Raw genomic sequence first — 10,186 nt, forward strand, 5'->3', positions numbered from 1 at the left:
GGGAAGGAGGGAGTAGGTGCTCGGGGGCCTCGGATAAAGAATCGTCCTGTGTTTGAATGCCCCCATCCTCATAGAAAGGGCTTTGTTTTAGTCCCAGGCAGGGTCTTTTCTGTGCCTTGTCTGGTATCTAATTAGAGTCTATGTAGCTGACAGCTTTATTTTCTTGGAAGAAGAGCTCCTCATGAGCCATCCCATGACTGAAGAACTGGTATTAATCTGGGTAACCAGACTCAGAGTGCTCACGGAAAGGGCAGGGGCTCCTTCTGAACTCTGAGCAGAGACAACAGCTGCCTCATTCTAGCCACATCATTGAAAGCTGGACCAGTCCTCCCCCAGATTCCAAAGCCCTCTTGTCCTCTGCCACATTGTTCTACTGTTACATCATCAGCCTGCGGGGGCAGGACAGGTGCTGGATAGATCATGGCCATCCCTCCAGCTGCCCCGTACACATCTCAGGCCCTCCCAGATGGCATCTGGGAGCTCTAATCCAGCTGTAGGATGTGAGTATTCTGAGGTAACTGGACTCCCTGCCTGACCTCCACCAGCATCTTCCCTCTCTCGATTACATTCACCCTGACAGCCCACTGAGGAGGGAGACCCTTCCCGGCTATCAGGGAACCGGGCCACTCCCACTTACCTCAGTTAGCTTTGCCTCCTCCTCACCTCTGCCCTCAGTGAGCCACAGGAACTTGTGTCCTCACTTTCTGCCCCCCCCCCCAAAATCTGTTCCTGGAATTGTCTTCCCTTCCTTGTGACTCATTTTACCTATGGACTCCGAGGTTCTGGTCTCACTCCTAGTCTGGGAACCCTCGAATAGGTTGTCAACAAGAACATGAGTGTGTGGGTATGTGCGTGTGCACCTGTGCTCACTTGGGCACTGCATGCCCGGGGCACAGGAGACACTATTCATGGAGCAGGACTTGGTCCCACCCTGCCTTCTAAATTAGGAAATTGAAAAAAAAATAATAATTAGGAAATTGACATCAGAAAAAAAAAAAAAATGAAAGAGCAGCCGGGGAAGTGATTTTCCGTAATGGGAGGGATGCCTCTCACTCTTCCAGCTCTCACTTCAAGGTGGGATCCTGGAAAATCATTCTTCCAGGATCATCTGCCCAGTAAGCCATCAGAGAGGACCCAGGGAAATGGAGGAGTTGAAAGCACTAGAAAGAACTATGTAAGGCTCAATCATTTGTTATGATTCAGAGCCTGTTCTTTCCTCTCCCTGCATGAGAAGCCAGCTGGAGGCAGGCTCCAAAGAGAATGGACCTTTTAAAGATAGAAAGCTGGGTGGCTCAGTCTGTAGAGCATGCAATTCTTGATCTCTGGGTCATGAGTTCAAGCCCCACATTGGGCATAGAGGGGCTTAAAAGAAAAAAACGCCTTAAAAAAAGAAAGATAGATAGATAGAAGATAGATAGATAGATAGATAGATAGATAGAAAGCCTGTTTCTGGGGAGCAAAGGAAGCCATTAGGAACTGGAAGTTGGAAGCCTGGCTGGAGAAGCCAGCCTTTGCAAAGGAGCATTTCCAGCCTTAGCAACAAAGCCAATGTTAGCTGTGTGGCTGTGGTGAGAGTCACCTGACCTCTCCAAGATTCAGATCCCTCATCTGTAAAATGAAAAAATGAAAGTATCTTTCAACTCTAATTTCTGTGATTCTTTTTTTAATTAAGTTTTCATTTTAATTCCAGTATAGTTAACATACAGTGTTATATTAGATTCAGGTGTATAATATAGTGATTCAACGCTTCCATACATCACCCAGTGCTCATCACAGCAAGTGCACGCCTTAATCCCCATCACCTGTTTCACCGCCCCCCCCCCCCACCGTGTGCCTCCCCTCTGGTAACCATCAGATTGTTCTCTATAGTAATGTGTCTGTTTCTCGATTTGTCTCTCTCTGTCTCTTTTTAAAAATCCCTTTGCTCATTTATTTTGTTTCTTAAATTCCACATATGAGTGAAATCATATGGTATTTGTCTTTCTCTGACTGACTTACCTCACTTAGCATTACACTCTCTAGCTCCATCCATGTGGTTGCAAATCAGACATTTCATTCTTTTCTATGGCTTATTTCTGTGATTCTAAAGTGGCGAGTGCATATGTTCAGAGAGCCCAACTTGGGATGAAAGAAGGGATTCCAGGGTTGAAGATCCAGAGTCTTCCAAGAAAGATGAAGAGAGATAATTGTGGGGCCAGTGGGGCCTCTGAGGACTCTTGGAGGCTGGGAACCTGCTGGGCCCAGGATGAGTACAGGGCAGGAAAGCAGCCCAGCCCTGGGGCAGAGAGAAGGGAGGGGTAGATCCGGAAAGCAGTGCCCCCGAAATTGTCTCAAGCCCAGAGTCTGCTCAGAATTTAGTTTGCATGGCCCAGAGATCGTGGGGAGAAAATCCAAGTGGCCAAGAAGCTGTTGGTCAATTGAAATGACAGGAAGTCTGTGCGCTTTTATGTTCTGGGATGGGTGTTTAGTGAGGGCCTTTGCCTGCTGTCTCCAGAGTTCCTTAGCGAAGTTTTCTAATTAAGAAATGTTAGCATCACCTTGGCTATGAGGATGGAGAAGAGATCAAGGCACCCCTAGTGACCAGCAGCAGCAGGACCTCCTTAAGTCTTGCTGCAGGACACTGTGAGAAGCCGCTGGGGGAAGGCGGGGAGGGTCCTGTTCTAATGGAGACACCACTCCCCTTCCCATCTTGACTCTGAAGGAACAAGGCAGGTGACCAGGGAAGCCTTGCGGCAGAAAGCTGCCTGGGAAGATAAACCTCAGAGGGAAAAGACTAGAAGCCCAGAGCACAGGCAGCTGGAAGCCAACGGGCAAGGGAGGAGAGGGGAGGAGAAGGGAGGGAAGATATCCCTTTCCACGGATGTGCCTTGGCCCCTACCCAGGCAAGAGGGGCAGATGTTCTGTCTTGTCCCAAGCCCCTGCATTTGCCACCTTGTTTACCTCGTGCCTATTTATAGTTGCAGGCTCCAAGCCTGGCATGGGACTCTGCGATTTATACGACTATAAACCTCCAAAGGGCACTGAGAGCTGGCAGGGCATGGATAAAGACAGGGGCAGGCCTCTCAAGGTCAAAATGGCCATCTTCCCACCCCTGTTGACCTTACACCCCACTAAAGAGCAAGAGGTCATAAGGCCAGGCTCAGGCAAAGAAGAGATGAGTGGCAAGCCACAATTACCTCTTTGACTCTTCCTACCCTGAGCTTGTCCAGTTTAGGATTTGGAACAAATTAGAGAGGACCTGTTTTGTTTTGATTTCCCTTTCGGATGGGGTAGGGAAGCTCCGTGTGGGAGGGTGGATCTCTTCAGAGAGTGTTTGAATTTGGAGAGAGTGGGTGAATCTAGAAAGGGGATCTGCAGCCCAGCTCCCACCTGCCCATCCGCTTAGCAGAAGGGGGAAAAGAATCATACGTGGAGCACTCCTGGACTCTGCTTGCCTTCTGGAGTGCCTTTGGCAGCCCGAGCTGGCCCACCTCTCACTAAGGACAGGGTATGCTGGCATACCCAGTGCCTGAGCCACCAGTCACCTGCTAGAGTGGCACATTGCCCACACCCTGCCCTTTGGGGACATCCTCCTCTGCCCCTGGCCAACCCCCTACTTCGTGGCCCCCTCGCCATTGCCTCTTGTCCTCCAGCCCCCCATGTGTTCCCATCCCACTTCTCCCCCAAAAGTGCCCTTCACTGTGCCTGCTACCCCTGCTCATTCTGCTGACTCTCCCAAGCCTCCTGCAGTGAGTTTACCCCCAAACCCGCTGTACTGGCTCCAACCCCAGGATTTATCATCTGAGCATTAAGGCTAGACAGAGCTCAGTTCTATGTGTGCACACGTGTGTGTGTGTGTGTGTGTGTGTGTGTGTGTGTGTGTGTAAGAATGTGCTGGGTAGGTGGACAGAGTCACAAGTCACAGGCCAAATGTGTGTGAACGTGAAGCAGAATACAAACGCAGAATGACCTTCTCCTTGACTGCTTTGTTATTTCTCATCAATCTCTAGTCTGCTGGACTAAACCCAAGGGCTAGCGGAGGGGAAGTATCTTAGAGCTAGTGTGACCCATTGGCCGTTTCTGGACCTCCTTTGACCCTCCCTTACCTATCACCATCATGGGCCTTAGCCCCCTCAGGAGCAGACTAAATGTGGTGGGGGAAAGGCAGAGCTGGGGGTCGGGGGTTGCCCAGCTGGGGCCAGTCGTCTGGTGGGAGGAAGGGCACTGGAGGACACTGAACTGTCAGTCAACATATACTCCTGCCTGGGCTTGGGTTTAGTGTTGGCCTTAGAGATGGATTAGGCTCGGGGTAATACTCCAGGGAGACTGGGAGGTCCCAGGGGGATGAGCCTATTCTCAGGTCTACTCCTCCCTTCCCCTTTCCCAGCCCAGCACGCAGGAGTGGGAAAGCAAATGAGTGAGTCAAATCAAAGCCTTTTCCTTCTCTGAGGAGGAGAGACGGGAAATGGAGAAGATTCCAGAGTGCAGAGAGTCCCTTTCAGTCACTTACTAGTCTACTTTTTACCTAGTGCCTTCTACAGGATGAGGATTGGGGATCTGGCAGACATAGGTCAGATGTGAGGACAGGGTCTGAGGACCTGGGGAGAAATCAGGGACCTGGGGAAGGGTGGGTGCCGTGGAGAGGAACCCAGAGGACTTGCACAGGGCTGGGAGGAGGACAGAGCTTGCCCTCTTGCCCTCCCCCAGAGGGAGGCAGCAGAGGACCATAGGAATTGCCCCATCCAGTTTCCTTTGTGCCCACTGTCCGCCATGGAACCAATATCAAGGGACTCACCTGGTTTGAAGATTTCACACATCCAGCCCCTGCCCCTCTGTTGGAGAGAGAGGGGGGAAGTCAGCCTGTTCTTGACCCCCACAAGCCCTTCTATTCATTCCTAAGCAGAGGCTCCTCTCCTTCATGTTTGAAGCTTAGAAACATACTTTTGTCTATTCCCCCGGCTCCTTACATTCCTCGCCGTCACTCTCCCCAATTCCCTATCTCCCACTTCCCCACGGGGGGCCATGACCCAGCCCTGAGTCACCACCCTGAAGAGGCCCATTCTATCTGGGGGAGATACTCTGTGCCCGCTGGGCCATGACCATGACAGCTAGACATTGTTTGCATCTGATTCCCAATCTTCCCCAGGGAGTTTTGAATGAGGGTCACGCCCACATACTCCTGATGTCTCTTTTCTCCTACCCCCATCTAGGCACTCACCAGGCCTATTTATGTGGGTATGAGGACGAGATCTGGATGTGGAGGGGCACGGGAAGACGGTCCTCATGCTGTGGGTCAGGCTGGCATGGGGGCAGTGGCTAGGTGGGGGAGCTCTAAGATGTGGCCTTGAGTGAGATTAAAAAAAAACAATGCCAGTACAACTACAGAGAGGCAGAGCGGGAGAGTGGCAGGATGGCGCTTGTCTCCCTTACCCAGTCTCCTGCTGTTGGTGTCGAGAAGCCTGGTGCTCAGAGCATCCAAGACGTAAGGCAGCGGGCACCTTATAAGTCATCTAGCCTAGCACCCATTTTACAGATAGGAAAGGAGAGGCTTGGAGGGGGAAGGGTGGCACTCGGTCCCAGACCGTACCACCGCTTGGCCATCCATCCATCAGCCTAGTTCTCAGATCCCACATTATGCCTGCCCCAAAGATTTGTTCCCAGATTAAGTTCTCCCTCCTCCATCTGCCCTATTGATGCTCTGTGTTTACAGCCCTCCAGATCCGCCTGCCTGAGGAGCCCTGGTTGGAAAACCTCCCTTTCCTTTCCTAGTCCAGACTGGGGCTTCTTAGAGGCTCCCTTTCCAACCTGAGATGTCACTGTCTTTCTGTTAAAATGTCTCTCCCACTCTGCCTCTGCCTCTCCCTCTTTCTGTCTTCTCCAACCCTCCTCCCTCCCTCCTCCCACCAAGCCCTCCTCTAGATAGAGCCCCTGAACTGCTGAGATGAATCTCTGAAGCTTATGGTTCTGGCCTGTTCCTGGTAATTGAGCTGTGCTCTCTAGTAGTGATGGGGGAGGGAGGCAATGGTGGCCTGGGGTCTGGTCCTCCATCCCCTGGCCTAGCGCCCCCACCCCCACCACTGTGATCCAGCAGAGCGGGTGAGGAGGGGAGAGGTGGTGATGCCTCCTCTTCTCAGCCCGCCTTCTCCAACTCTCTGTCTCCCTGGCTTCCCCTCCCTGCTTCATCTCCGGCACAAATCACATGGTGACAGCCCCATCCAACCTTTGGGGAAGGGTTTGTAAATGTGTCTTCCTTAGCTCTGATCTCCAAATTGTTCCTTTTATTGCATTTGTCACGGTGAAGATTAAAGTCCCTGGGTGGCCCGCACCACAAATCACAGTGTGCTCTCAGGAAGCGGCTGCAGGTTGGGAACTGATGGAGGGGTCCGGGCCCTGCACACACTCCCAAGCACACACTGCCATCCGTGGTGTGGACTTGTACCCGGGAACAGGAAGATGGGCCCCTGCTGTTGTCATTCTGAGCTGTTGGCCCCCTTTATAGCACAGTTTGTGACCTCTTCCTCTAGACTGTCTTCCAGGCTTACTCTGCCCGTTCCATAGCGGGTATCACTACTTCTGTGGGTCTGTCTCTTCCATTAGATGAGAGGGAAAGCTGTGTTCGCATCACAGGTATTCCAAGATATGCCTCCGTATCTCTGGCCATATCGATCTCTAGGTCTTCTCCTGGAAACACTCCAAATGGGTCAAGGGCAACTCGAGCCCAAAGCCCACCAGGAACCCACGTCCGGGATCCAGGAAAATAGCTGATCCTACCTTGCCCGGCACCTCCAGACCCTGACTTTCATTCTCATCCTGCCACACAACTGGGTGCAGAAGGGGCACAGCTGAGACAGAGGAGACACAGCAGAGGGACCAAGAGGACAAAAGCCCCCTTGAACACATGCACAGAAAAACTGTTCCTTTCCTACCCCCTTATGAGGTAGGTTTCCTGCCTGTCCCTCATGCACATTCATAACATTCAAATTTATGCCGTAATCTCCGCCGCTCCATATGTATGAGCCTTTGATGGGTGTTTGGGTTTATGGGATGCACCCAGCCCTCCGCTCCCTCGCCCGCCCACCGCCTCCAACCACTGCAAAGACGCTCGTACATAATTGACATCGGCAGATTCTTTCATTATACAAGATTTAGCATCTGCTCGGGGATTGCTCGCTCCTCACTCACTATAGATGACTTTTCCCCGAGTTTCCTATTATCAATTCAAATTAGCCCCATTTCCCCACCCGACCAGTGCAGCGTTTACACTTGACAGTGAGGAAACAGCAAGGCTGTAATGGGCTCCTCAATTATTTAGGCCCAGTTAGGCCAGGACCCAGAAGGCCTCAACAAGGGGGTGTGTGTGCTGAGGTGGGGTCATCACAGAGGGGAGGGTAAGGTCTCCACTATTTGGTCTGTTTGGCCTTCTCACAGCCCTGCACCCTCACTCTCCTTCCTGGGGAGTCCTCCCTCTCCCATCCGGGCCTCTAAGGGGTAGGACAGTCCCTTGCTGCCTCCACCCCCAGCAGCTCCTCTCTCCCTCCTCCCCGTGCCCCCCATCTTGTCTTTGCTCTGTATGAATTCTGATGGGCTACCAGCAGAAACCAGAGAGGTCATAGGCACCAGCCAGCAGCCAGGCTGGCCCCCTCCCCTTAAGATGTCTCTCTATCTTAAAGTGCATCTCTGTGAAGATTCAAGGTAGTAGGCTAGGATTTAGAGAAGGTGGCAGTAGAAAGACTGAGACGGACACCAGTGAAAGAGATTAGATTCATGCTATGGAGCCCTAGGAAGAGAGAGAAACTCAGACCCAGAAACAGAGATACGTGAGAGCCTGAGGGAGCCGGGAGAGATGCTATTGGGGTTCGGGAGAAGTCACAGGGAAGAAAAAGGCTTGGGCGAGGCCCTTGCTCAGACCACACCGGCTGTGCCGAACTGTAATTAGGTCAGTGCTGCCCACCTGCTGGTCTGACTAGTCCAGGCCCAGCCTCCTGTAATAACTCTTGGGCCCAGTGGCTATTCGGGAGTCATGGGCTCCCCCGAGCCCATTAAATGGCCCAAGTACAGGACTCCAAGTCAGCATGGAGGGCCCAGGCCCTCATTGGAGTCAACCCACTGCCATCGCAAGCAGGGCTCCTCCCACGCCCCTCCTGTGCTGGGAGGGGGGGGCGTCACCCCTCCCTTCTGGTCTCTAGCCCCCAGCCCCTCCCTCTCCCTAGCCCAGATCAATTTGCAAGGGCAGTGATGGGGGAGGCAACAGGCAGGGATCTGAGAGGCTCTGGGATTAGAGGTGTCTTTCCCATGCTTTGCTTCTCCAGAATCAAAGAATTCCTCCGTCTGATTGGATTTACCCTAAGTCACAGGCGTGTGGGACCTTCTTTCCCTCAGCAACAGCTGGAAACAGCCCTAAATATGATTAATTAACGCTGTAAAAAGCCCTGGACACAATTAAGATTTATGTGTGTGTGTGAATATGCACGCACATGCATGTGTGTGTGTGTGTGTGTGTGTGTGTTGGTAGGGGACAGGAGTGGGGGGTGGGGGGAGACGGGTGGATTACCAACTACCTATGGGCCCTCCCGGGGAGTGGAGTGATATGTCCTCAGAGACATTCCTCCGTTATCCATCCCAGGCAGGGGTCATGTTTTCCCGCCTTCAGCTTTTGAGCAGATTAGCTCCTTCTTCTGTCGCAGGGGCACGGGGTGATTTTCTGCTCTGTCTTCCCTGATAAAGCAAGGTGGGGCAGTGTTCTGGGCCAGGTGCCTTATCTCTTTTCCCTCCAGCATAAGAAGACTGTTTTCTCCCAAACCTCAATTCCTCTTGCTGGGTCATTCTAGGGATCAGAGACATATGCACAATCCCCGAACACAGCTGCATAGACACAAACCCAAAGGGACATAAAATAGGCATCTCAGAGGAATCCAAATAAACAAGCCACCAGCCAAGCTTTCCGCCCTTGGGAAATGTCTCACTTCCATCTTCAAAGACTCATGTCTCTAAGGACAGAAATCATCTCTTTGGACTCCCCCCTGCATCTCTAAGATGACAAAACCTCATTCAAGTGGCCCTCCCCTGACGCCTGTGTGATTTGGGCAGTCATTCCCCAACGTGTGGACATCCTACCTTTGATAAGATGCTTGTGATGATCAATGTTGTATACAATTCTGAAGTGGAGGGGACAAGAACACAAACAATTCCAAACGGCAAGTTATCTGGAAAATCAGTTCTCAGGAATCTTTGAAAGAACACTGGATTTTAATTTCTTTTATTTATTGCAACTGATTGATCAACTTCTGTTTTGCTGAAATGAGCAAGCCCAAGAAGAGTTACTTAGATTCTAGCACTGATGGCCAAAGATGGAATGGACCAGAAGGAGCATGGAAAAGCTCCAGACTCTGCATCCTCTCTCAGGATCATTCTAGGGTCAGTGGCCTGAGTGCCTAAGGGTGCTTCTGCTTTATGGCTCAGTCCCCAGAAAGGCTGAGGGCTGCCTGGGGGATCCTTGGGAGAGGGCCATCATATATCCTGATGGCGTCCATAACAAACATGGCCTTAAACCACTAGGATTGGAGTTCAACTTCCTGATATTAAGGCTAGGGAGTGTGGGAACTTCTTGTCAGTTTCCTGCCTTCACAGTAGAAGCTTGTTGTGAGGATCAAAATGGGGGGGGGGGGGAGGCATTCCAGAGGTCCCAGATGCATGCGTGTTGGTTCTACCATATGGATTAACTGTACAGAGAGCACCCCCCCCCCCCGTTTCCAATCACACCCTTTGGGATCTACAGAGTACCGTACCTGGGAGAAGGGACAGTGTGACTTTACCAAGTCAGTTCTGAGCTGAGGCTGAGAGATAAGAGAGACAGAGGGAGAACAGAGAGACCCTGAGGGAGTTACTAATTTCCAGTTGGTATATCCAGGACACGGGCTTCTACCAGAGGATGGAGAGGGGTTTGGCCTGATGGGCTGGCTGTCGGGCAGACTGGTGGCTCAAACAGCCCATTCTGTGGCCTCACAGATAGGCAGACTCTCCTTCCTGTCCAGCATCTTATCACCCTGCCCCGTCCTCCAACTTCCTGGGAGAAAGGGAGACTTAGGAGTCCTACGGCAGGTTCTTGAATTCGGAGAAAGTAGCTGGGAATGTGTGGGGCTTGATGTAGGGCTGGGGATACTGCTTGCTCGTAGTCCCTGCTTCACCCTTGCAATCAGCTTTCCAGAAC

General features: G+C 51.9%; 1 long non-coding RNA gene across 1 annotated transcript in view; it reads left to right on the top strand.

Moving 5' to 3' along the window:
• Positions 1-401: 401 nt before the first annotated feature.
• Positions 402-10,186, top strand: part of LOC125933440 (uncharacterized) — a 24,714-nt gene continuing 14,929 nt past the window's right edge. Inside the window, exon 1 of the long non-coding RNA XR_007460957.1 lies at positions 402-500. This is a non-coding gene — a long non-coding RNA (uncharacterized LOC125933440). The remainder of the gene's footprint in view (positions 501-10,186) is intronic.

This window comes from Panthera uncia, chromosome D2 (genome assembly GCF_023721935.1).
Source record: "Panthera uncia isolate 11264 chromosome D2, Puncia_PCG_1.0, whole genome shotgun sequence".
NCBI classification, from domain to species: Eukaryota; Metazoa; Chordata; class Mammalia; order Carnivora; family Felidae; genus Panthera; species Panthera uncia.